General features: G+C 38.6%; 1 protein-coding gene across 3 annotated transcripts in view; it reads right to left on the bottom strand.

Moving 5' to 3' along the window:
- The window catches only part of ppp2r3a (protein phosphatase 2, regulatory subunit B'', alpha), an 82,936-nt gene that overhangs the window by 54,129 nt on the left and 2,706 nt on the right, over window positions 1–26,101 (bottom strand). The window contains exons 1-2 of one of the 3 annotated variants that reach the window (XM_048163514.1): window positions 16,622–17,974; window positions 13,794–13,855 (exon numbers count right to left, since the gene is read on the bottom strand). The exons of 1 other annotated variant lie outside the window; for it this stretch is intronic. The gene's annotated coding sequence lies outside the window, so the exon portion shown is untranslated. Of the gene's footprint in view, window positions 1–13,793; window positions 13,856–16,621; window positions 17,975–26,101 lie in introns of those variants that run through there. One more of the 3 variants, XM_048163513.1, reaches the window with a different exon arrangement.

Below are 26,101 nucleotides of genomic sequence, written 5' to 3'. Positions count from 1 at the left end.
GCACATGTGGTCAGTTCTGTGCATGAGGCATGTCAGGACTCATGGTTTTGTTATTTCTCCTCCTCGTAACATGTTGATTTGTGTGCACAGTCGTATTTTTTTGTGCTCGAGTTTGGGATTTGCCTTTTCTGCAGGGTTACATTTTACATGCGAGCTTTGTCACTGTGCTCACACTGCTGTAATTCACTTGCGCTGTTTTGTCTATTATTTAACACCATAGCAGAAGCCCTTTTTAAAGGGTCATGAAACTCAGTCAGTTCTCACCAGTTTTGAAAAATGCTACAGAAGTGGGCGTGGTTAAGCTGAGGAGTGGAGGGGGATGAGGGGAGACTGACAGCACAGCAACGGCTTCTGATTCAGACAGTTTTATTTCATTCTCATTAAAAGCATCAAAGCTTCCCACAAATGAACGCTGCAAATTAGTTTTTGCTATATTTAATGAACAAACAAATGCACAGCCATTCGCATTTTGTTTTCTGCATCGAATACAAACACGCCGTTGCATCTTTGATAACTTTTGAGGCTTATTTTGTGGCGTTTTTATAAGCCGTTGATCGGTTAAGAGCCATAAAGACCGCTTACACGCAGTGTGGATGAATTGCGTTTGTGACAAAGACATAGATATTGAAGAGAACTTGTGCAACATAGAAACTCTTACAAAGCAAAAACAAACACTTGTTTTTGATCCATTAATGCATCTCTAGCTTAATGTATGCAATCTCACTGAAGCGCCTGTCAGAGGATGAATAAAGGCCAAAGTCCACCTTTCTTCAGTTCTCGTAGCTCTCTCTCTCAAAAAATGCTTGCTACACACATTTTCGATGTGTTGGTAGTTGATGGCCAACCAACCGCCCGCAGCCAGTCTAGCCCTGGCAGCATCACTGGGAAAACGCAAGCAACACACCCGTACTTTTACACCACGAAAACAAACACTTGCGACCCATGAGAGCCTCTACTGCGCAATCTAACAGTTTGACATGTCTGTCATTTGAAAGAACCACGTTGTATCCTGAATAATTAAGAGATAGTTTTCTAATCCTATGAGAAGACACCAAGTCTCATTAATAATTATGAGACACCAACGCGTCATTGAAATACTATAGCGCACCGCCAAGTCACCACCTGTGACGTGAACTCGGTGTAGATTTTAAACCCGGAAGATGAAAATAGCGAGAAAAAAACCAAAAATTAACCACTTTCCCCCTACAATTAAATCTAACAGATGCTAACATCGTATTCAATGATGTTCAACGCGCATACATCTGTTAAAATCTCAGAAAATTTAGTTTAGGTTTTCATGACCCTTTAAACAGCTTGTAAAGTATTGATGCCACTCTCTAAAACCTATAAGCATCCTAAGTGCAAAAATCAAATAAGTGATTACTGAACATAAAAGACAGGGTGATGTGGACATCAGGGTGAAGATCTGTCCTTAAATGACCATTAGTGGTATTTTTCACCTTCTAAATAACCATCTTTAAAGAAACTGGATGCTTTTGAGTGAATGTTGATAAAATCCATGATTCTCTACGCTAGATCTTGAGGGAAAATGGGCAAATATACAGGAAGAGCAGAGACAACACTCTAAAAATGTCTCATAGAGGCTGCTTTATTTATGGCAACATAAGTGTGTGACCATGAGAGCCATTAGAGATCAATTATCGCCACAGCCCCAGGAATTCTGGGCAAAGCCGGACGGCAATTATTCTACACTGGATTGCTCTGGGAGCTTTTTTTTTTTACAGATCTTAACAGCATGAGAGTAGCATCAGAACTGTAAAAATACACATGAAACATCAGTATCCTGCCATCTTGCTCTGATAAGCCTTATCGCACTGCCCAATTGCTCTCAACCGACACACATTTGCATTTCAACACCATCTATATATAAGAATCGAACTTTAGTCAACACTTTCCAGTGTTTTCCCAGGCCTGTTATCAGTTTATTTATTGAGGTCATCCTGCAACCAAAAAACAAACAGTTTCAACACCAGGAGACTCCACCCTGGCTTTAACTTATCTGAAAACAACATGACAGCAATAGAGAGATGAAAAGTAAGCAATGCATCCTAACACTCATTTGACTGATTGTAGTCACCTAAAATTTGCCAGACCTGAAATAAATAAATCAACACACACACACACACACACACACACACACACACACACACACACACACACACACACACACACACACACACACACACACACACACACACACACACACAACCTATAAAAAGTTTGGAATAATTATGCTTTTTAAATGTTTTTGAAAGAAGTCTTTTAGGCTTACCAAGATTGCATTTATTTGGTGCAATTTGATGCTCAATAAATATTTCTTAGTATTATCAATGTTATGCGCAGCGAGTTTCTTCATGGTGAAGTGAAGCATTGCGATCAGAGCGCCTCGGTGGTGTGCAGTAAATGCTAAGAGTTTGAGTCACTTATAACATGCATTTGAAAAAAGAAACACATGCCAAACATCTTTCAAAAACTTGAAATGAGAAGCATTTACAAACTTGTTGTCCAAAAAAGATAACATTTAATGACGTTTTTTCTCCAAACTCACTTCATAAAGTCAATGGAATGTTTGAAATAACTTCCTTTTGTGATCTGCTGTGGATTCACGTCACAGAATGCGCCAGAAATTATATTTTATAGTATTCCTTACAGTGATGAAGGCTTTGTCGATTACCATTGCATTATAAATAAACTTTATTTTTACGAAATACCTGAGATGTTTAGAAGAACACAGATAAACCATATATCATTGCAATCATGTGTTTGTCTTTCGTCAGTCAGCATGTCTCTATGTGCGTTTTATTCTGCTACAGCTGGATGCCTTTGTCGATATAACGGATTTCCTGGAACGTCATAAGCTTTATGACTTCTATGAGTCTCACTTGTGGACTTTCTGCGTAAGGGAGCCCTCCGGAAATGAGCATGAATGAAACAGACATTACATTATATGTGTGTACTCACTTATGCTCAGTACAACCTATTTTGGGCAAAAATAGAAAAATTAATACTTTTCTCTAAAGAAAGTTGAAGTAAACATGCAAATCCGCAAGTTTTTCTCCAGTGTAGAGAAGTGTACAGGAGTTTTTTATTTCTCAGTTGATGCGATATCTTGACAAAAATTAATAAATTACCATCACAGATTTTTATCATAATAATTTCATATTTTATAATAAAACTTTAGACCTTTCAAATGATTTACAGGAAGATGAAGCAGTATTTTGCAGTGCTCAACCAAAACGGATTGATGTTGTTTGGATTGTGATAAGTGATATTGGGCTATATAAACAAAACTGACTTAATGTTAAGCAAGTGCTGTTATGTTCTGTGGGTTGCCATTTCTGGCAAATAAAGAAAATGTTTGTCTGAAAACATTTCTAGTTAAGGTTTGTATTTTGTGTGCCATGTATAGAACATTAATGTCCTTTGTCAATCACATGCCTAAAAGTGATGGTCTACACTACTTTCAGAGATAACACATTATTATATGCTTTATTCTTGTGCTGCAATTGTGTGGCCTGTGCTACAAAACTTTCAACCTTGTTAGCACCAGTGTCATGTGAAAAAAGAATTAACATACAGCCCTGTATTTATTTTAGATCAGCTAATACCACAATAATACATCTACAGTACCTGTTTTTTAGTACATGTCAAGATTTTCTCAAAAAATATATATTGTGAAGAATATGGGTGGGTAACCAAACAGTTGGGCCCCATAGTATGGAGGGGGGGGGGAGGAATTCAATGGGCCCATCAACTCTTTGGTGTTCAGAAAAAGAAAAGAAAGCAGAGGAAAGAAATTCATACAGGTTTGGAACAACTTGATGGTGAGTAAATGATGACAATTTTCATTTTTGGGTGAACTATCCCTTTAAGGTCTTGCTTATGTTGCTCACCCCTATGCCTCAGTTGTATTCTGGTCCCAAGATATGGCTCTACTTCCTTCTTTAATGAAAATTTAAGAGCTTTTTCACCTGTTTCATTGCCAACTAGGCACAAAAACATCTTAACAAGCCACTAACCCTAGGTATGAGCAATGAGTTTCCATTATAGCCTAAACACACAAGTATTTTGTCCATGTGCTGCTCCAGAAGGAAGGAGGGGCTGCAAGAAGCCAGGAAACACCTGCTCTAAAACACACTGATGGGTCAGCCATGACATCTCATACATCTGCTTTATTTTCTCTTGCTGGTCTTGGAGGATCTCTGCAAAGAGTGAATTAGCAAATTTCCACAGATGTCATGTCTTGCAGCCATTCATCTTCTGTAGACCGGGCAGTCATTACCTTACTTCTGCCGTCTGATGAATATGCCATGGGCACACTGCATAATCCAAATATTATTGCACCAACCAGGAACGCTTAGTCCAGATGCTACAAATGTGAGTAATGAGACACAGTTCTCTCATATGTCTTGCGTCTGAGGTTCAGTTAAAGGCGGCGTCTGTTTTGCTAACCTCAGCAATATGATAAGCCCTGCTCATGCTTCATAAACTTTCATAAATAAAACACAGGTGCAACTCAAAGCATCATGAGACTTCAGGCAGACTTTCAGGAGGACGACGCCTTTATGGCGATCACCTTAATCTAATCTGCCTGTAATGCAATGACTGAGAAGCTGGTAGGTGTAATTAGCAGATAATCGTCTCTTGTGGTCGAGATGAGCGGATTGTGTGGAAGGGAGAGTGTGAGACCAGGCTGGGTGTGCGTGACAGCTGCATTTGCTCCAGATCATCTGACTCCTGAGATGGAGCCCCAGCGTCTCTTCCGTGCTACAGCTGGGGTGACACAAGACAAGAACGGCCATAAATTGGCCCAGCATCTATGTTAATGCGTCAAAAACACATACTTACATACTGTAAACAAAATAATCCAGTTGAAAAATTGTTCTAGAATGTGGGAAAGTGGAGTCTTTAGTCTAGTCTGCATCTGGAATGGGCCAGACATACAGTGTAAACAAAGATGCTGAACAGGATGTCCTGTACTAAGATGCTCCATTAAGAGCTATTTTGCACCCTAAAAATGAATAAAACATCTGAGAGTCAGTGATCCAACAGCCCCAGCTGTATTTGCAAAGAGCTGCTCTGAATGGGGTACATTCTGGTATTCTGTGCTGTGGCCGTTTAATGAGATAATGTCAGATAGAGATAATGTCAGATACCATGTGTGGCACTTATGAGTAAAGCATTTCTTTCATTAGCACCTCTAATTATCACTGCAAACCAAACCAGGAATGGTGACAGAAGAAGGGCTGTGCTGATAGTGGGTGTGCTAAAATAGTAAGCGGGATGACGCTGACAAAATCATGGGTACCACTGATGAAGTACATCTGTTTATCCCCCAATAACAAATACAACAATCTGAGTAAAAAGTTTCATTTAAAAATTTAAATTCCAGTTAAAATTTCAGTTTTAAAGTTAAATTGAGTTATTTTAGCTTCATTTCAATCAATGAAAACAATTTTTAATAGTTTTATAGTTTCAGTTTTAGTTAACAACAACACTGGATCTTATGAGAAAATGTACCTATTTTTCAACTTGCTGATTTCATATGAATTCATACAATTTCACCACAAATTTGCCGAAAAGTTAATCACCTATGAATTGCCGTGAGATGTGGGCAGATTTAAGCCTACAGTATGTGAAATGTTTTGTGAGTGCACTCAAAAAAAACCCATCATATTATTCATATTTTAATTCAGGCGTAATTGTGTGACAGTCTCTCAGACGGACTGCAAAAGAGTAAAAGCTTCATGTGCCTGTTGAAGGCAGCTGGCTGTTAATAAATTTTCTTCTGGGGTTCTCTGAGGAGATCTCGGGTGCCTAAGTATTCACTGATACTTTAATTCTGATGGAGCTATAAACCGTTCTATTCCTGGAAAGCACTTCCCTGATTTTATGAGAGACATATGTCTTCATCACAGGACTCATTACTGTCAAGTCTCTGTGTAAAGCTTCTTTTACCTAATGAGCATATATTATCATCTAAAACATTTAGCCATCATCAAATATACAGCAAGTATATTTAATCAGGTTGTTGCTCTTTTAAAGAAAGTTGTGTCCTCATTCTCAGACTGAACAGAAGCATTGCTGTGATAAAAAAAATTAAAATAAAAAAAAATTGTTCATGTAAGGTTGTGCTGTGTGATGGATGATTTTTAAAAATGGGCTTGGGTGGGTTTCCCTTGGTTGCTGTGTGCTGAGGGTCCTAATGAAGTGAGGAAAACAATCATATAAATGGCAGCATATGTGAGCCACAGCACCTTCACACAGGGGCTGCGATGTGGAGCCGGTGTTATGTTTTATTATGAGACCTGACACTGCTGGAATGTGTGCCCAACAGCTCTCTGAAGCTGACGATATTGGGCGGGGCTTCTTTTTAAAAGCTTGTCTACATGTGGAACAACCACTTTTTAACTAAAACCAAATCTGAAAAGGCTGGTATTTATGGTTTCTTTGTTAATACCGGCTATTTAGGTTTGTTTTTATAACTTCCTTATATTGGGTGTTTCAAAAACAAATTTATATGTTGATAGGCTACTTAGTACTTTACATTTGGTTCTTCTCCAAAGCCATTCATGGTAAACTACTTGCAGGGAACTTGGGGTTAAAGGGATATTTTGCCTGCCATCATTTACTCACCCTTGTATCTTCCAAATCTGTTTGATTTACGTTGCATTGCTTCCAGGATCTGTCTGAACGCCAGCTCAGTATTGGCTGGCTCCTGCGTCAGCATCACACGTATGCCGGCGTTTAGGGCTGGACGATTAATCAAAGTAATCGAAACTGAAATTCAGAACCTTTAACTGACGTAATTTTTTTAATCCTGTTAATACTTCCCACTTAAAAACATACTACTGCGTGTGTAGCCATGTGACTCTGCCCCGTCCAGTCAACACGCAGGTGAACACAGAGTCAACACACAGAGACGGTGCGCGAGCGGTGAGCCTTGCATCTTCACTAAATTTTGTCAGTTGTATGTTTTAAGGTTTGCCAGTTTGGAAATTCAAGCGATTTAGACGATCGGGTGTGTATTATTATATCGAGCTACCGTGCTCGCACAGCTGCGTTGTGGCACAAGAACACTCATTCAGACAGCAGCTGCACAAAACGTGAAGATCGCACGCACTGAGAGGAGCAGAAACTAGTTGTCAGCGCTGTCCTGTGATTTATCACTTAAGTAGCTTAGAAACTCAAAAGTTATTATAGCATATATTTTTCTACTTTTAAAGTAACTATTTACAACCCACAGCTTCACAATTAATAGACGGTATGACTGTTCACACACGCAATCGCTCTCACGTACTGGTACTGTGCTAATTTATCTGTATCTGATGTACAACGAGCAGAAATCTGTAAGAAATGTTACAAACCATAGATAAAATAACTGCCGAAAGTGAGCTGTTATGTCAGATCACCTTTCAATAGGAAAAACTATCCCACCTTTAATAGTCAAGCATATTTACAGTACAAACCTTGTAAGTGAACTATGAGGGCAAAAAAACACACAACAACAACCCAGAAACAAAATAATCGTTCATTAATCACAATAACAATAAAGGTAAAATGTTCAATTAATCAAGGTTTTGATTTTAGGTCACAACGTCCAGTCCTATGTTTGGACGTAAACAGCTCTGCAACGTAAATAGCGTATGAGAATGGCAGGGGAAAGATGAATTTGTTCATTAAAGTCATGATTTTTGTTTTGTTTTTGCGCACAAAAAGTATTCCCGTTACTTCATAATAATAAGGTTGAACCACTGTAGTCACGTTGACTATTTTAACAATGTTTTTACTATTTTTCTGGACCTTGAATGACTGTAATTTCAATGCTTTCAATGTAGGATAAAAAAAACTCTCAGATTTCATCAAGATATCTTAATTTGTGTTCCGTAAATGAACGAAGGTCTTACGGGTGTGTAACGATATAAGGGTGAGTAATTAATGACAGAAATTTTATTTTTGGGTGAACTAACCCTTTAAGCTCCTTAATTTCACATAAGACAGCAACTGAAGACTGAAGTACTGAAAATACTATTGGCTGAAAGAAAAATGGGGAATACTAACCTCTGGCAGACCAATTTGGTCCATTAGCTCCACCATTAATGAAACTACTTAATGAAAGGCGAAATGTTTGTAATCTATTCTTAGTTTTGTCTTGGTGCATGTGATCCTCAGATCAATTCTGGAGAGCCGAGGTCGTGCCACGAAGGAGAGAGCACACAGGCTTCACACATCCATCCCAGCTGTCTGACAGAGACAGGGTGGCTCCACTTCCCTAACGTCACAAGCCACTCTTGGAGAAGACAGCTCGGTTTTAAAGTGCACTTTGTAACAGAGAAGTGTGGTTTGCCTTCAGTAAATCCAAACACTGTCACTGCTCAAACCTCAAAGTCAAAAGAAGAATTGGCAGAGCTTCAATTAATGTCGTTACAATTTTGCATGGTTACATAGAGCAGCCTCACATGATCGGTGGGGGGAAAGCAACTTTGAAAAATTTTCAAGTACTTTCTGCTTTATTTTTGCAATCCCACACATGAGCAACCATTTAATGGATTAGTGGCGATGAAAAAAAGTGATTTTGCCTCGCGTCAGCTGCGTCTGGACCAAAAAGCTGCGCTTGAACACACAGCACAGACTACAGCCGACTGCAATCTAGCACATGCGTTATGCACCAGTGTGTAAGAAAATTAACTGTCTATATCAGCATGTATCAATAGTCTATATTCGTCATTCAAAAGGAGAAACCGAAACAAGGATATAACGAGATATACATAGATAAACAAAACATAAAGTAGCGCTTGCTTACCATTTTGAATATTAGTTATGTTGATAACGTTCTTCATTTTAAGCGGCTCATGTTGTTTTGAAATTATTGGCATTTTGGAATGCTCAGGTAGGATAACATAACTTTAGATCAGCCTTCTGTCTGTGCCATCTTGACTTACTTGCTCTCTTTCATCACTTTCACTTTAATTCTCGTTTACTGACTCGTTTGCTAAACTGAACATTCAATCAGAGTTCTCACTCTCACCGATGGCCCCGATGCCGATTCAACATCTTTATAGAAATAAAAACCATTTAATTCAGTTAGATAATGATCGCTTCAATTCCATCAAGCTCTTCCAACGCAAGCTGAAGAGTTGTACGTAGTGCAGCAGGAATCACAGTACATTGATCATGTGATGAGAGTAAGTGACGAGATGACTGACAAGACCATGGCGTAGGATTCGTTGCACAACAGAGCCTAAGCGTCTGACAAATGTCTTGTAGAATGCACGCTCTGCACCGCCGCTCCCTATTCACAGAGTACATGCGATTGCGAGCGCACATTCAAATACATTTTCAATACCCCGCATAATTCATAGTCAGAAATTAGAACTAAAATGACATGTGTACTGTATTTGTGTACTGAATCTTGAGTCTTGTCTTGAGTCTATCTATCTATCTATCTATCTATCTATCTATCTATCTATCTATCTATCTATCTATCTATCTATCTATCTATCTATCTATCTATCTATCTATCTATCTATCTATCTATCTATCTATCTATCCATCCATCCATCTATCCATCCATCTATCCATCTATCCATCTATCTATCCATCCATCCATATATATATAGTGGAAGCATTAAACAGAATTATCATATATATTTGTACTAAATACAACCAACAAAATGAAAAAAACACCATAATCTAAGTCAAAGTCATGAACAGCAGCACTTCACTGAATATGCATGCACAAAAAATAAACCAACAAATAAAGAAGAAAACAACAAATAAACAGATAGATAATTAATTAATTTATTTATTTAATTCCATGCACTGATTCAAATGAATCAATTTACATAATCTGTCTAAATAAGATGATTTCACTACAACGAACACTGCTACTTGTTGGAAACAAAGCTTGTTAATGCAAAAGCTATTTGTTTTGAAAACAGCTGAGCTACTGTCATGCAACTAAAAATGTAGTCAAGCTAGTAATGTTGCTACTTTTAGTTAGTAATTTCCCAACAATGAGGAAGACTCAAAAATAGTGAGGGGGGTGGTCAAAGCTGGAGGAGGGGGTCAGTCTACACTATCTGGCTGAGAGCATCTGGAGTTGGAGTCACTCAGAGAACTATATTTTTGTTCTGGAGTCGATTTAGGGAGAGGGGAAATGAGGCAGAGCATGACGTGCACACTCTCTGCAAACTGAGATTTATTAGTCTGACGCCCCACCCCTAACACCTCTGTTACATGCATGCTCTTGAGCAATTAAAAACAAAAAGCAGTAATAAATGCAATAATGGGGGTAAAGTCAAAATAGTCAGACAAATAAACGGGCGTGTGTCATGTGTCATTTTCGATGCAACAAAAATGATGCTAATTGGCCTTAGCAATGGTTACATAAAACCATTAAATGCAAAAATGTAGTCCGCCAACTATGTTTCAGGGAAAAATATTACCATTGCTATTCCACAAAACCCACGGGGCCAAACGGAGACGTGCCTTAGGCACATCACTGCGGGCTGCTCGTCCTCGACTCAATCAGAAATGACAGACATAGTCTTAGTCTCCAACCACATGCTTATGTTTTCACTCAAGCTTCACAACCCTTACACTGGGTTTACTCCCATCATGCATGATTGCACAATATATTACACAGAGCAGAGACCTCGGGACTTACTTTGTTAAAAAACACGGACTGAGGTCTAGACAGGTCTGAGTGAAAACACCTGGATTTTTATTCTAAGAAATGGCTCTACGACATGTGAAATACCGGTCTTTCAGAGAAGTTTGGTCTTTTAGCTGGCACTTCTTTCACATGATCCATGTTCTCTATATAATTAACAAAAGTGTCCCTACCCAACAAGAAAACTGAGCATTGCTGCAAACCTAAGTTTAAAGCAGTGTGACGAACACAACTTCACATCTGGTTTATCAAAGCCACCAGCCGTAAATTATGACAAATGATTCACATATTGCAATAAAATAATGCCATTAAAGACACAATATGTAAGATTTTTGGATTAAAATATCCAAAAACCACTAGAACAATGTTATTTATTTTGTTGACTTGTGTACTTTCATTATCCCAAATGTTAGCAAGAATGTTTAAATCCTGAGAAATAAGCAATTTTAACCAGGACACGGACATGGCGTCGCCTATCAATGACATCATACCCGCGTTACCCTCGGTTTCCGGTTTTATTTTGTAGAAACCATGGAAACACCAAAGACGCTTTAATGTATTATGCGTTTTATTAGACAGGTGAGCAACTGTTTGGATCGATACTGTAGTGTATTGGCTAAAAATATGGGAATAGTGAGGTTGCTTTAAGAGGGCGGAAGACTGGGATGGGCGTTCCTAGTTTTCCCCAGGGGAGGAAGTTGGTGTTTTTGTTAGACTGTTTAAGTGCTGGCTGAAGATGTATGTTCTGTTCTGCGTTACATCAATTCAGTAAAGTTCTCAAGATTACGACAGCCTCTTGATGTCATTCAAATATACTACAGATACATTCATTGACAGTAACATTAATAATTTCATCCATGAGCATGATTTCTGCCCGAGTCGAGTCCCGGCTGTAGACGTGAAGACAACACCTCCCATGATTCTGTGAAATCAAGGCGTAATCAAGTTACGCCTTTGTTTCTTTGACAGCCAGTGCCACAGTTCCTCAACAGACCGACCATACCGGTGTGATGAATACGATCCTCAACTGGACACAACCACAACGCAGCCCTGAAGTATCAGCAGAGATCGAGTCAACTAGATCATCCATTGTGAAGGCCTCATCGACACGACAGCCAGTGCCACAGTTCCTCAACAAACCATCCATACCGGCGTGATGAATACGATCCTCAACTGGACACAACCACAACGCAGCCCTGAAGTATCAGCAGAGATCGAGTCAACTAGATCATCCATTGTGAAGGCCTCATCGACACGACAGCCAGTGCCACAGTTCCTCAACAAACCGTCCATACTAGCGTGATGAATACGATCCTCGACTGGATGGAACTGAAATAAATACTTTGATTGTTGCGATCCTACCAGACTTATGATAGCAACTTGATTAGTAACAAAGCACTGTTCGCCAGAGGAGAACTGGCCCCCCGACTAAGCCTGGTTTCTCCCAAGGTTTTTTTTTCCTCCATTTTAACACCTATTTGCCACTTGTTTGCCACCTGATGTCACCTGTTGGAGTTTGGGTTCCTTGCCGCTGTCGCCTTTGGCTTGCTTAGTTGGGGACACTTGACATTTGACTTGACATTCGATATTCAACAGTATTCTTGACATTTATTCAACAGTGCTTTGATCTGCCTGCATTGACACTATTCTTTAAGAGCTGTTGTGCAGCAAAAATTATGTACCAGTTATCAATGTAAAGCTGCTTTGACACAATCTGCATTGTAAAAAGCGCTATATAAATAAAGGTGACTTGACTTGACTTTTGAATAAGCGACCTCTAGCAGCGAAAATTTACATAGTGTGCTCTTAAGACATTTCCTAGCCTGATAATTATGTCATTACCTGACATTCAGTCTTTTGGTGAGACTCATTTTACCAGGGAATAACTGATGATTATGGACTTCCACAGCGTAAAAATAAAAACAGTAATGGAGAGATGAAATTTAAATTGCGAGATACAGTGGTATTTTTTAATACTCTGAGGCTTTTGTAGACAAGAGCAGAGGAAACAGAGTGTGTGATAAATCATAAAAAATTAAAGCAGAATCTGCCTGATATTGCAGGATAAGAAAGCCAGTAAGAGGATCCTTTTGCTTAAATACTTGCTGACCACATAATGAAGATTCCACACATCGACTGACTCATGCAAAAAATGCTGAGGAAAGACATTTCCACTTTGAATCACACATTTCAAATATATAAATAATAAAACATGTCAGCAGGCCTGAGGTCTTTCCTCATCATTACAAAAATGACAACACAGTCTGCCTATACATTCGATGTCTATCTATCCATCTTTATCTATCAATTTATAACTCTAACTCCATCCATCCATCTGTATATATACATGTTCAGAGGTAGTGTGCACAAATATCAGTCTGAATTTGATTTAGTTCTTTGTCTGGATCTTTTCTTTTAAAGGGAACAACACTAAGAGGGAGTGGTGACAGTATTTTCTCAAAAAGAGAAATAATCCAAAGAATAAAATGCTGGGAGGTTTCCTGGGTCAGTCTTACCTCACTTCTTAAGAATGTCCCATGAGACTGAGGCCAGATTGTGAGGTTGTTATACCGCCGCAGTAAGTGTGACTCATGCATGTTTCTGAGCAATGGTCTACACTAAAGTGGACCACGCAGAAGTTTCTACAAAGCCGCCTTAATTTACAGGTTATGGCTGCAATTCAACGTCTTCAAAGAATTTCTCTTTTCATCTGACTGGAATACGCTTCCTGGAGCAAGAGCAATAGACTGTATCATTACTGCCATGTTTCAGTTTACTCAGTGGCATGTAAAAGGCCCCTTGTCAGAAATGTTACACTCACCAACTTATAAAACAGAAAAAAAAAAGAGGAAAAACTCGGTCCAAGCAGACACACAGGTGGTTGGTATAGTGCCTTTGGGGCTCAGTGGTTCAGAGGTAATAGCTACACTTTCTCCAGGCATTACGTTTGCAGAACTCCAGTAAAAAAAAAAAAAAAAAAAAAAAAAAAAAAAGTACCACATACTTCTGAATTACATTAGGCAGGAAAACAAACAAGCACCATCTGTCAACAATCACATGGGTTTAGTTTTAGCTACCTGCTACTTGGATTCATTACCTGTTTATTTTGAGTCCAGCTCTTGCACAGCGCAGCTCATGCAGTCCAGAGAGGATTCATACCTGTGGAATAAAGAGCACAAAACTGAATTCAAGTTCAAAAGGTTTTGTTAATGTTCAACCTAACATTGACATTTTCACAAGAGAAAGAAAAAAGTCTTTTTGTTTAAATAAAAGACAGACATGCTGTGCACCACTTTCTACTCCCCTGACTGTCTGCTCCACTTTGGGAGAATAATCAAATGGTATATTTAAGACTGTGTGAAGACTACTTTTCCCTTGAAAATGACTAATTCAACCCACAATGCAGCGCTACATGACACCATGAAACAGCAGAGCGCACAAACCACTCTACTGCATTAGTCTTAGTCTTAAGTGAATCACTGGAACCAGTTTGCAATATAATCACTGGACTAGTGGCCTACTTAACCCAGAAATGTTCTAACATCATGGAAAAACCATTTAAATGCGTTCCTGTGTCGGCGTTCCCTTTAAATCTTTCAATCTGCCATCCTTTCCTACTCAGCGAATAATGAGATTCCAAACGGCTATGTAATTAAAAATCAATTTCAGATGCTATCAGCCGAGGAGCCGAAAACGTTGAGCAATATTGGATTGGTTCAACTGCGGTTTTTTGCCGTGACCAGTTCCATCATTACACAGCTTCACTCACTGTAACACTGAGGGATATATCCCTCCACAAAATGATTCATCACATCATTAGGACACACGTCACATGAAATCACAATTGCTGATTCATTCTTTCTGCCAACCCAGACTGGGTGGATGTGTTTATAAAAATAGGCTAAAAAGAAATAATCAGTGGTGTTTGGAAGACCTCTTTCCATATTCCAGAACTCAACAGAGTGACATATAAGCACTTGCTTATGCCACACTGATATATTTAGCTGTTTGCGTATACCGACTTCTCAAACTTAGTAAGTTTCGATGTGAGTAAGTTTCAATGCACATACGTATGCAGAAACCACAAAGGCCACAGCTCGCTCCCTGAAAAAAAAATCATGATTGAGTAGGTACAAACTTCTGTGGACCAACCATGATATATTTTTCTTGTCAGGGGCATAAATCCCAGAAATTTTTCAGACTTACATCTTTCTCTAAATGTTTAACAAAAGCAAATCAACAACGTGAAGATATTTTTGCATTGTGGCATTAATTTCATTCAAATTAAACAAATTTCAACACAATTTCTCATTAATATGTCCAGTAAAGTAAAAACAAAACAAAAAAGGTAATACATTGTTTATTTAAATCCACCTAAATTATGGCTGTAAAAGAATTTCAATTATTAATTATGATTACTTTAACATTTTCATTTTTTTTTTACTTAATAGACATGAGAATTGAGTGGGTTTACATGTGCTTGTCATGAAAATAATGTCAACACTATGGTCTATTTTTAAGATCTGAAAGTAGGCTTAATCTTTTAAAACAAAATCTAATTTCTTTGATTTGAGGGTGAAATATAATCCCAACATGTTTTTGGCAGTTTTCATAAGATTCACCCAAATGTTTACTAAAGTTTGAGATAAACAATCTATCTGAGCAGCTACTGAACTTGTAACCTCAGAGAGGTTGGGGCTATTTCAGGTCTGTATTTTTGGAAACCTTCAGATGAGCTCAGTGTTGACCTGACCTCAAGGTAAAGATGCAAATATAACCCTTTCCCATTTTAAACACTGTGTGATAGGACCTAGTTTGGCAGATACATTTGATATAATAGCTAACAGTAACACTAGCAAAAATAAATAAATAAAAATGTCAAAACAACAAAGAAAAGCAAATGCTGAAGCAAATGCAGAGGTAATTTTTTCCAATGCCATAGATGACTCACACAGGTCAATGTCATCATAGAGACTCAATCAACTGTTATAATAAAATAATAATAAAAAAGGATTAAAAGTCCCAAACCTTTTTACACCCTTCAAAACAAGCTGTTACAGGAAAGTTCCTTTAACGTCCGGAAAGAATGGTTACAAAACAATTACAATTTACAGCCATTAGTGACCCACCCAGGGAGGAACCATATGAGGACTGACTGTATCATTCATTTTAAAGACTGGGTGTGAATCCATAACAAACTCTGCATATTTACATGTCTGAAGTGAAATAGGCCATTGGTTATTGCAGCATCAAAGACAGAATAAGTCATGGACTATTTTTATATTGCAAATTTGTCCTTTTTAAGTTTGTCTGCACACTCTTTTTGACAAATGTATAGACCCATGATGTTTCAATGATTTTTTTTCCCCCATGACCTTTCTAATCCTTTTCTATTTGTATGTGAGGCACCAATCTTTTGAATTAACATACTTAAAATGATGATACTTTGTAGTTTACAAACAGAACAAGGGCAGAAATTTACATGACTTTAAGATTTTACTCTTTTTCAATATATTTCAGGCCTGGACAAAAAAATATATATATACATATATATATGAATTTAATTCGAGAATTTAATTTAAAACTTTTTTTTCTTCAAAATGCAGAAATTCAGAGCACAGATGTTTTTCGAATCTCCTTTGTGTCTCACATAAGAATAATAAAAAAAAATTATGAAAAGCATTTTAAAATGTCTACTATAATGATACAATAGGTCAGCCTTACACACCTAAAGCTTCTCTTTATCTTTTTACTTATTCAAACGTCAGGCTTCACATTTCAAACCACTGTGAATTCAAATTCACCGTTACTTTGTTCTCCTCTCATCACATCCAAATCTCATCCTCAAACATTCAGCCAAAAGAATATCTCTGTTGTTTCATGCTGATTCTTTGGTGTAAGATGAAATGTAGAGAGAATACATACCTTGCCTTGTCAAATGATTGTGACAGGCGCTTGATGTATTTACCAAAGGCTTTCCGACCGAAGCTTCAACTGGGAATCTCCCAACTTAGAGTAACCCAACATCTTTACCTGGCTCTCAATTGCCCCCTATGCCCCTAGATGTGTTTCTATCTATTCATCTCTTCAATTCAGCTCCTCCATTCTGCTCCAGTTAGTCCACACCTGTGACGGGATGCAACATCTGTGCAATCAAACTTCCTCTACTCTTAACTACAACATAAGCCTCCCAAAAAATCCCTCCCTACTGTGCCAAAACAAGACCTTTAGGGAGAGAGCAGAGAAAGAGTGAAGGAGGGGTGTTTGGAAGTACATTACCGTCCATGCTCTCTGCTCGTTTTGCCCATCCAGCTGCAAGAGCGTTTGTAGCCATGGAAACTACTTAAACGCAGCCTGAAGGAAGTGTGTCATTGTGTTTTAGTAATGCACCAGAATAAATAGGGTGAAAATAGGAACACAAGGAGCTAAATACTAATCAGTTTTGGCCACATGTAGACCAAAGGTCTTTTGAATAACGCACTGTCATTTGCGCAAAAGCTCTAGGCTTTGATAGTGCAAGACATAAGGTAAAAAACACAGCCTTATATATGAAATCAGGCATGTTTTGCATACTTACTTTCCCCTCATCAGCAGCCCAGCATTGATATTACAGTCATGTCGACATGTTGCAACCTTCGCTATGTTACAATGTGTTCCTTACCCGGGACCCCACCCATAATCAGGGTGTTTTCCAAGGAACAATCATTAAGATCTTTCCAAAAAAGAAGCCTGAGCACAAAGTTTATTGCAGTGCAGACAAACAAATGTCAGCTTTCTGCTCAATAGCCTCACAGTAATGAGGTTGTATTTTGCATTTACATTTCAAGAAAATACGGCATTGACTTTCACAGGAAACGCATCAGCATTCAACAGCAGTCCTCTGGGTATAGCTGATCCCTGATGAATTTTATAAATAGCTGTTTTGGGCAAAAATGTGAACTTCTCTTCCAAATAAAGCTAGATATGCATCAGAAAAAGTAGCCATGAGGCCTTAAGCATAAAGTCTTTCTTCCTAAATGTAAATCTAAATAAGCAAAATATACAAATCAAAAATTTGTAGGGCCCTATGAAATCCATTTTATTTTTTTCCAAATTCCGTTTTTTCCATTTTAATTTTTCTGGATTCCATTTTTTTTTTTTTTTTTTTTGAACTCCATTTTATTGTTGAATTAAATTTTAGTAATCAAAAGGCATGTGTAATTTATTGAAATCATCAAACTTATAATTAATTAAAAGTTTAACAAAAATTTAATTTTAGGGCCCTATGAAATGCATTTTATTTATTTTTTCCTCAAATTCCATTTTATTTTTACCAAACATTTTCTGTTTTAAGTTTTCTGGATTCCATTTTAATGGTTTAAATAAATTTTAATAATCAAAAAGCATGTCTAATTAATTAAATTCATAAAAACAAAAAAAAAAATATTTCAATTTTGAATTTTAATTTTAATTTTAATTTCTTTAAAAAAATTAAAATTTTTGGCAATCAAATAAAGACATAAAACGTTAATTTAATTTATCTTGTAATCATAAAACGGAAGAAATGATTTCTTAAAAATAGACTGAATAATTTATTATTACTTTTATTATTATTATTATTATTATTATTATTATTATTATTATTATTATTGTTATTAGTGTTAGTATTAGTATTATTGCATTCTACTCTACAATATTTGTTACAATTTCTTCAAGTAAAACCGAATTTTTATTTTGACGGTTTGCCGCCAAGACCTTTGAGTTTCTGTGCGTTTATGATATGATGATAGTTTTTCTCGATTGAAACAGTAAAACACTCATGAAAGGGACTCTCAGGGCGGCTCTGGACATGAAGTTCACGCATTCGTGTCCTCGTAAAATAAGGCGGAAAAGGCTGAAAACGCCGCGAGCGTCAACGTGCTTTGGTGCGTTTATGTTAAATGAGACACGCAGAACATGCAGGATTCATATTTAAATAGTCTTTTTGCAGTTTAATATTCACAGACACTAGTCTATATCGCAATTTGATTTAAGTCTACTGACCTACTTATTTATTCATCAAAAATTTGACAAATTCCGTGACATTCTGCGTTATGCAGTAAATTCCAATTTTATGACTGGATTCTGCATCACAGAAACCATAGGGCCCTACATTTTTAATGTTTAACCTGATTATTACTTTTCCATGACATTCCAGCTTCTGAGACCTGGAATGTCAGAGCTAGGCTACAAGTGCTTATTATTTTCCTCATTTCACCTGTCTATGTCGCTCTCCTATAAGGTCCACAGGGGTGTCATTACTGCTTGTACATGCACCGGAATTGTGTGTACCAGCCTGCAAGGCAGAACAGATAACAGCCACCCTGAGCTCTATTCTATCTACGCCCACGGACCACCTCAGCACGGCCTCAGTCTGAGAGCTAACATCCACACTTATTCAGCAATCAATAAACCACAGCTGACTAGAAGCCATCATGGTATCAGACCCATCAGTGTCTGAGGGAGGTATAGCGTTCATAAACAACATCAGCAGCCGACACGGCCCGCATTTATTGAGCATGATGAAAGTTTTCATGCTGGTTTCTGTCCTCTCACTTTCCCCTAGAGACAGATCTGATTTATGATCTCTGTTCCCCCCACAGAGCGATGGAGCCATTAGGGTGGAGAAAGAGCAAACGAATGCATGGAGAGCACTTTCCCACTGACATGATGAGGAGGGGCGACCATTACGACCCCTGTCCATTCCACAGCTGCTGGAAGGCTCTAAACAACAACACTTTCACATGTTTTCACCTCTTTCCAGGTGGGACAATCACACTGTATGGGGATGGACAGAAACAAGTCAACAAGGTGATAGAAAAGGTCATATTCTGCAGAAGGAGCAAACAATATCCCAGTGTTATTTTAGTATCATTGTATTACTAACAATGTTTTCTTAATGCTGACATAGTTTTTATACATTTTTATTTTAGTTGACTAAATGAATATGAGAAATGTTGCCACGGCAACAAGCTGAAATAAAATAAGCTTCAGTTTTTGTATATTTCTTTTATTTCAAGTAAATAAAGGGTGTATTAGTTTTAGTTAACTAATAACCCTGCAATCTCCTGCATGTGCTAAATAGCTCAGTATTCACCGGTCATTGTGTTTTATTGTGGTGGTAACGCTTAGAAAGAAAATAAACAAGGAAGAGGGGCGGCACCGGCAACCCTCTGGTATTACTATTCCATATGCTCGCTGTTCACATGGACTCACCCCAGTGCAGGTTTTTCCATAATATAAAAAGAAAGAAACATTTAAATGGCACTCTATCAGTTCTCAAAGTCATTGTAAAGTTCAAAAATCCCAATTTAGCATCCGAACCACAACAAGATCGTGCCAGAGGAGAATGATTCCCACTGTTAGAGGCAACGCCTTCCATAAAACATTTAACACAGCCTTATGAATAAAAAACTACAAGGTTTTCTGCCATTCAAGTCGAGCAATAAGAGAAGCATGTTACTAAAGCCACACAATAGCTTTGTTCTCTTTCCATTTGCCCTCCTTCCTTTCTAATTTTCCTGTGGAACTCTTGGCAGCGCTCCTGGCACTGGAAGAATGTCTTTGCCTCCATGGCCGAGTGGAGCACACAAAAGGGCGCAGTGTTAGAGTGGCGGACAGCGATTGGCCGCTCGACACATGGACATTTACTCATCCGCTGCATTCCACACGCTACAGGCCTGTGCAATGACACCAGAGCTGCCCCGAGGAAACGCATCTCGCTGTGAGTGTGAAGGAGCTCAGGCGATGGGCTCCGCTCCAGAAATGTGCATAATGTAGCGTTTATGAGAAAGACCTGTCGCTGGGAACCCAGCAAACATGCCAGAAGCCCTTGTTTGGTATTGTTTTAGAACTACACCAGGCTGAGGATTAGATTACTGTGGAAGTCACTGAAAGGAATACATTAAAATACAAGTCACTGAAAGGAATTTCTGAGTTTAAAAGGATAGTTTTGTCATTTGCATCAAATACGAGTTCGTGGCATGGCCTTGTGGAAATGGCCACCCACCACACAGTGCATCTTGATTGCAGCATGAGGGATAATTCAGTGCTGAAACTACACTGACCAAAAAGAGATCTCCACTGTCTGACTGACGATCGAGTAAATCTGTGCCATCTCAAGGGACAAGATAAGACATACTGATTCCATTGTCATAATTATCTATTCTGGCTGAGATTTCTGTGCAAACATGCATAATAGGTCTATTCTAAAACCTAGTGAGCTGTCTTCTACCAACGTCCTATTGGAGATAGAACCTCATATGTGACCAGTTTAGAGCACTCTTAATGGGCAGCAACTCTGTATGTCACACAAATAATGCAATGCACAAGATACTTAACTAGTTAAAGGGATAGTTCACCCAAAAAATGAAAAATCTGTCATCACTTGCTCACCCTCAACCTGTTGCAAACCTGTAAAATATGGTTAACCAAACAGATGATGGACACTATTGACTTCCAAAGTATGGAAAAAATACTATGGAGGTCAATGGGGTCTATCGACTGTTTGGTTTAACATTCTTCAAAATAACTTCTTTTCATGTTCAGCAGAAGAAAGAAATTCATACAGGTTTGAATTTTCATTTCAATTTTCAGAATTTTCATTTTGGGGTGAACTAACCCTTTAAGTCTGACGTCACACGTCACTGTTTCCAGGTCCAATATTCTTTCAGACACCAAAAGCAAACAAAAAGCAGTGCTATAAACACTCATGGTGTGCTGTAATACTACCAAAAAAATCATGATCCTAGCCTTTATCTCCAACTGTATGTCCAGACAGTTATTCATCTTTTAATAATCATTAAAATATTGGTGTCCGGGACCCAGTGAGTCTGAAGACGCAAGACTGTTCACAACATGAGTACTTAAAAGCTTAGCTTAGATGTGTAATATGAATAAATAGTGCTCATAAACTGCTGTTGAGTTTTCTTAAAGTGCCCCTATGCCATTTTTAAGGTATTAAAAAAATATTGTTTTGGGAGTCTCCTACAACAGGTTTACAGGCATGCAAGGACAAAAAACACTTTAGTTTTCTCATAATACTACATTTAATATAACCTAATTTCTCAAAGTTTCTTAAAGCTGCAGTCCGTAACTTTTTTTGGTTAAAAATGATCCAAAATCAATTTTTTAGCAAGTACACAACCAGCCAGTGTTCAAAACTATCTCATTATCTTAGCTCGATTCACAACGGTAAGCTTGTAATAATGTTTTATAATAAGAGCGACATGGCGGATTTCCACGGGAAATTTGAGCATGCAGCAGTTCCTCTGTGCGTCATTACGTCATGTCCGTAAACAGAAAGGAAGGAGTCCCGTCCAGGCTAATCGGTTTTATCACGTGAGGATGCAGCTGGTAGCGGATCATTTATAGCCTGTTCTCACAGCAGCTGAAATAATTAAACTTATCATTTTGATGGCGGATTGTAATCCAGAAAGATCTAAATGACAATCATCAATGACAACTGGAGATTCACCCGTAGTCAAAAAGCAAAAGACTTTGGACTGTGGAGTGGCTACAGAAATTGAAATCTACAGGCAACTATAATGTACACATAGTCATAGTAATGCTGATGTTGTTAACATTAACAATTTGAGAACAATATAACAGTAATAATAATTTGCACGGTTTGACTTGGTCAGAACAAAAGTGGAAGACATGTTACTTGTTCAGATGAAATTTTCCAGTGATAATTCTTATATTGGTCATACTTTCAAGACGTAGAATCTGTGATTCTGAAGTACAGTATCTACACCGGTGTAGTGACTGACAGCAAGCATTAGATTCATTCGCGCTGACGAGCTGTGCCGAGGCACAACGCACGTACAGATAACTGTTCCACATATGACTGCAATTGCAGGTTTCAAACAAGAGATGGCGACAAAGAGGAAAAATCGCGGACTGCAGCTTTAAACGATTTGTTCGAAGCAGTTCGAAGATTCAGCCTCTCTAAACCCATCCTTTCCGTGAGCCAACTCTGATTGGTAAGATGGCCCAGTCTGTTGTGATTGGTCTACCATGTACAGAAAACAAAATGGCCATTGCCATCATTGAATTACAGCTCCGGAGGCTTATCAATTCTCAAGAGATTGTATACAATGTATGGACAGAAAAGACGGCATCAGTTTTGCTTTATCAATTCGAGCCCAAGGCAAATCCAAAGATGAAAAGTCTGAAGTAGTCAATCAAACAGAAACTCAGTCGCAAGCACGACTGGAGCAGGATGTTTCTCAGTGGTAAGTGTCAACTTAGTTTGTGGTATGTTATTATACGTGATAGCACCGTCATTGTTACAGGTTGTGATTCAGAGGAGCAAGCTGATCCAAATAAACTGAGTACTGACCCATCTTTAAACAGCAAGCTTTTTTGCCAATCCCACATTGAACTCCCCAAGATTTGAGAAGCAGTCGTCAGTAAAATGACGGGAACACAACATAAGATTGGGATTGTACTGCTGTGGTATCACTGAAAAAAAAAAGAATTTTAACCACTGATTCTAAGCAGCCTCATCATTCGGAAGGGAAAAAAAAAAAAACAATTCTTTCACAGTGTAGGACACAGCGTCTTCTCAACATGATGTTAACCACAAGAAAAAGCTACAGTGTTTGAGGGCAGGCATTAGGGCAAATGTGTTACCCAGTGACGTGTAGCCATCACAGAAGCGGGATTCGAATTACTGACAAGTGACGACTCATTTAGGCGGTTCAGAGTAGATTCTTTCTTTTGAGAGAAGCTCCGGGTAAAAATTTCTCCCTCAAAAAGACCCTGCTCACGAGGTAGTATTTTATAAAAGTTCAGGAACTTTTGGGGGGTGGGACTTGGGTGCTGAACATGCTGATTGGTTGATTTCGTGCAGCATTTCGATTGGTTGACTCCTCACAGCATTTTACTTCAACCAGCATATTTAAAAGTCTGTTGCAGTGTGTGCAGCAAGAGTTGTTTGCTATTCGAATCAACAAAAAATACAACAGATGGACCGACAACAAGATTCAGGCTTTATTAGCTTTTATATACAGTGGACGAAATCCAGCGGGAACTGGAATGTCGTGCACAGTCCTACGTCACCGGGATAATTGGCCTAATCTTTACAGTACTTTAGAGCGTGATGGAAAGGCAGACAGCAGCAGGTCTGGGGGGAAAATGTTCCTGGGACAAATTGTTCCAGGTAATTTCGGTGTAAACACGGCTTTAGCAGGGAAGTATGCAATTTATTTATTTTTTGCTCAGCTTGCCTCAGTGAATTCTGCTTTAAAATTTGGTCAAAAGTTATTTTAGGAGGCCTACTTTTGGCACAGCCTTCGCGTCAGGTGTGCGTCCACGATGCCTTGGTTTTGCAGCGGAGCTAAAATAATTAGATATGTCAGCAACTTAATAACTAGCCAAAAGGTTCCCAAGAGACAGGAGCTTAGCCTTGTACTGATTTGTACATAACAGTAATCAAGCTAGTAATCTAGACAGACTGTCATTAGTCATAAAGTTCTGCAGCACCAAATAGATGTCCATCATTCACCAGCTCAGATTATATCTATTACAGTTCATGAAAGCCTTCTCTCAGTATGACAGACTCACCTCCTCATTAGCTGCATTTAAACCTGAGGCACGTGCTTTTGCATTTCAGGTTCCTCATGCCTTATGAGCATCCTGCATTACCTCAAAAGGTTAATGTGAATCACAGGAAAACCACTCTCTACTTATAGATGTTCGATGGGTTAGAACAGATAAGCAGTTACTATGGCAATGCCTGAGTTTTAAATAAGTTGCAGGGAGCAGTTTTCAGATTTTTCCCTCACCTGCCATGCAATCTGAATGCTTACAGTGAAAGTCTGCACTCACTTTCCAAACCACATCTGATTGAATAGATAAGGCCTGATATGAGTTATGAGCGGGAGTTTCCACATCCTGCAAAAGCAGCTGAGGAATGCTTGTGTGCCAAAAATCTTAAGTGAGTACATTCTAAATAAAAAGGGTCACAATTAATTAATAGATTACATTGTTGTAACACAGCCTGACACTTGAGTAATGCCATTGCAAGAGTCCAGGCAGGCAACAACAAAAAAAAAAAAACCACTTATGGACTTCTATGAAATGTTGTGTTTACTTCTGTATTATGTGGTTACTATCAGGGGTTACTTCACTGTTATCACACAATGTGTGTAATGCATGATTCATTGACGATCACACTGAACTGTGCATTTTCTCAAGCAGGCCTTTCAGCCTCCCTTGCAGAGGCCAAAATGACGGAAAAACTCCAATCTAAACACTCTGCCCTCTGACCAACCAGTACACAAACTTAACCAGCATTTTTCCCTCTTCTGCATGGCGCCACATGCATCTGTGAAAAGATACAAGTCTATAAAGAACTGTGGGAAAAGGACCTTGACCCTCAGAAACGCTCCCTCTACACCAGGGAATACATTCCCAAATCCCCGTCTGCCACGTTCTACCTACATTCCACACTACAAATTGCCAGATCTCAACTGAAACTGCAATAATGTTAGAGCTTTTCTAAGATCTGTTGTTATGGTTTCCGAAAGATTTTGATCATAACCCCACAATTCCACCGGGCATCACCAGAAAGCTGTCACATCTTATTCTGCAAGCCTCAGATCTCAAATAGCAGCGAGTTTGTGCCGTGCACACACTCGAGCCACGAGCCGCTAGTTTTATTCAGGGCACAGACAGCAGTGTTTTGTCTGTGCTGTATGGAAATAACAGCAAAAGGAGCGGGGCCTCACACAGCTAGAGCTTTTTTTGCATCTAAATTGAACTATATTCAGAATCAGAAGCCTTCTTGGGAAGCTGTCCCCCGAAGGAACACTTGTTTCCTGAATAATATCTCTAATGGCTGTGGCATGGAAAATCTTGTGCTCTGAATGAAAGTAAACAGGTGAAGAGGGCAAATGTAGAGTCTTGATAGAGACTTGACTACTTGCCTGAGGGTTTTCTTAATGCTGCACTTGAGATTGCGGTCAGTATCGACGTAAACCTTCTAGACTAGAGGTGATCCGTTTTAATTGGCAAAGACAATGCTCATACAATGAGGGGTTTATGCTGAGAGAAGCTCACAGAAGGGACGAACCTGATACGGTGTCTTTTACTGACGCAAACATGATGCTTACCAAGCCATTTTCGTTTATAAACACAAGCTGTGTTGTAATCCTAACATGTCATTACAGATGTCATGCACAGAATGGAGCGGGTATGTGGTAGTTTAAGAGAGAGTTAGTAAAATAGAATGAATGAGCAATCCATGTCACCTGTTAACGTTGGAAAAATAATTCAAACAATGCATCTAAATATTATCTCATCCAAATATTGTTATCGTTTGGAAAAGCAAAAAATTAAAAGGTTTAGCTACATCAAAAACAGACAAGCAATCAACATCCA

The sequence above is a fragment of the Megalobrama amblycephala genome, linkage group LG17, assembly GCF_018812025.1.
Source record: "Megalobrama amblycephala isolate DHTTF-2021 linkage group LG17, ASM1881202v1, whole genome shotgun sequence".
Lineage (NCBI taxonomy): Eukaryota > Metazoa > Chordata > Actinopteri > Cypriniformes > Xenocyprididae > Megalobrama > Megalobrama amblycephala.
This window is presented reverse-complemented; position numbering and strand designations above follow the sequence as displayed.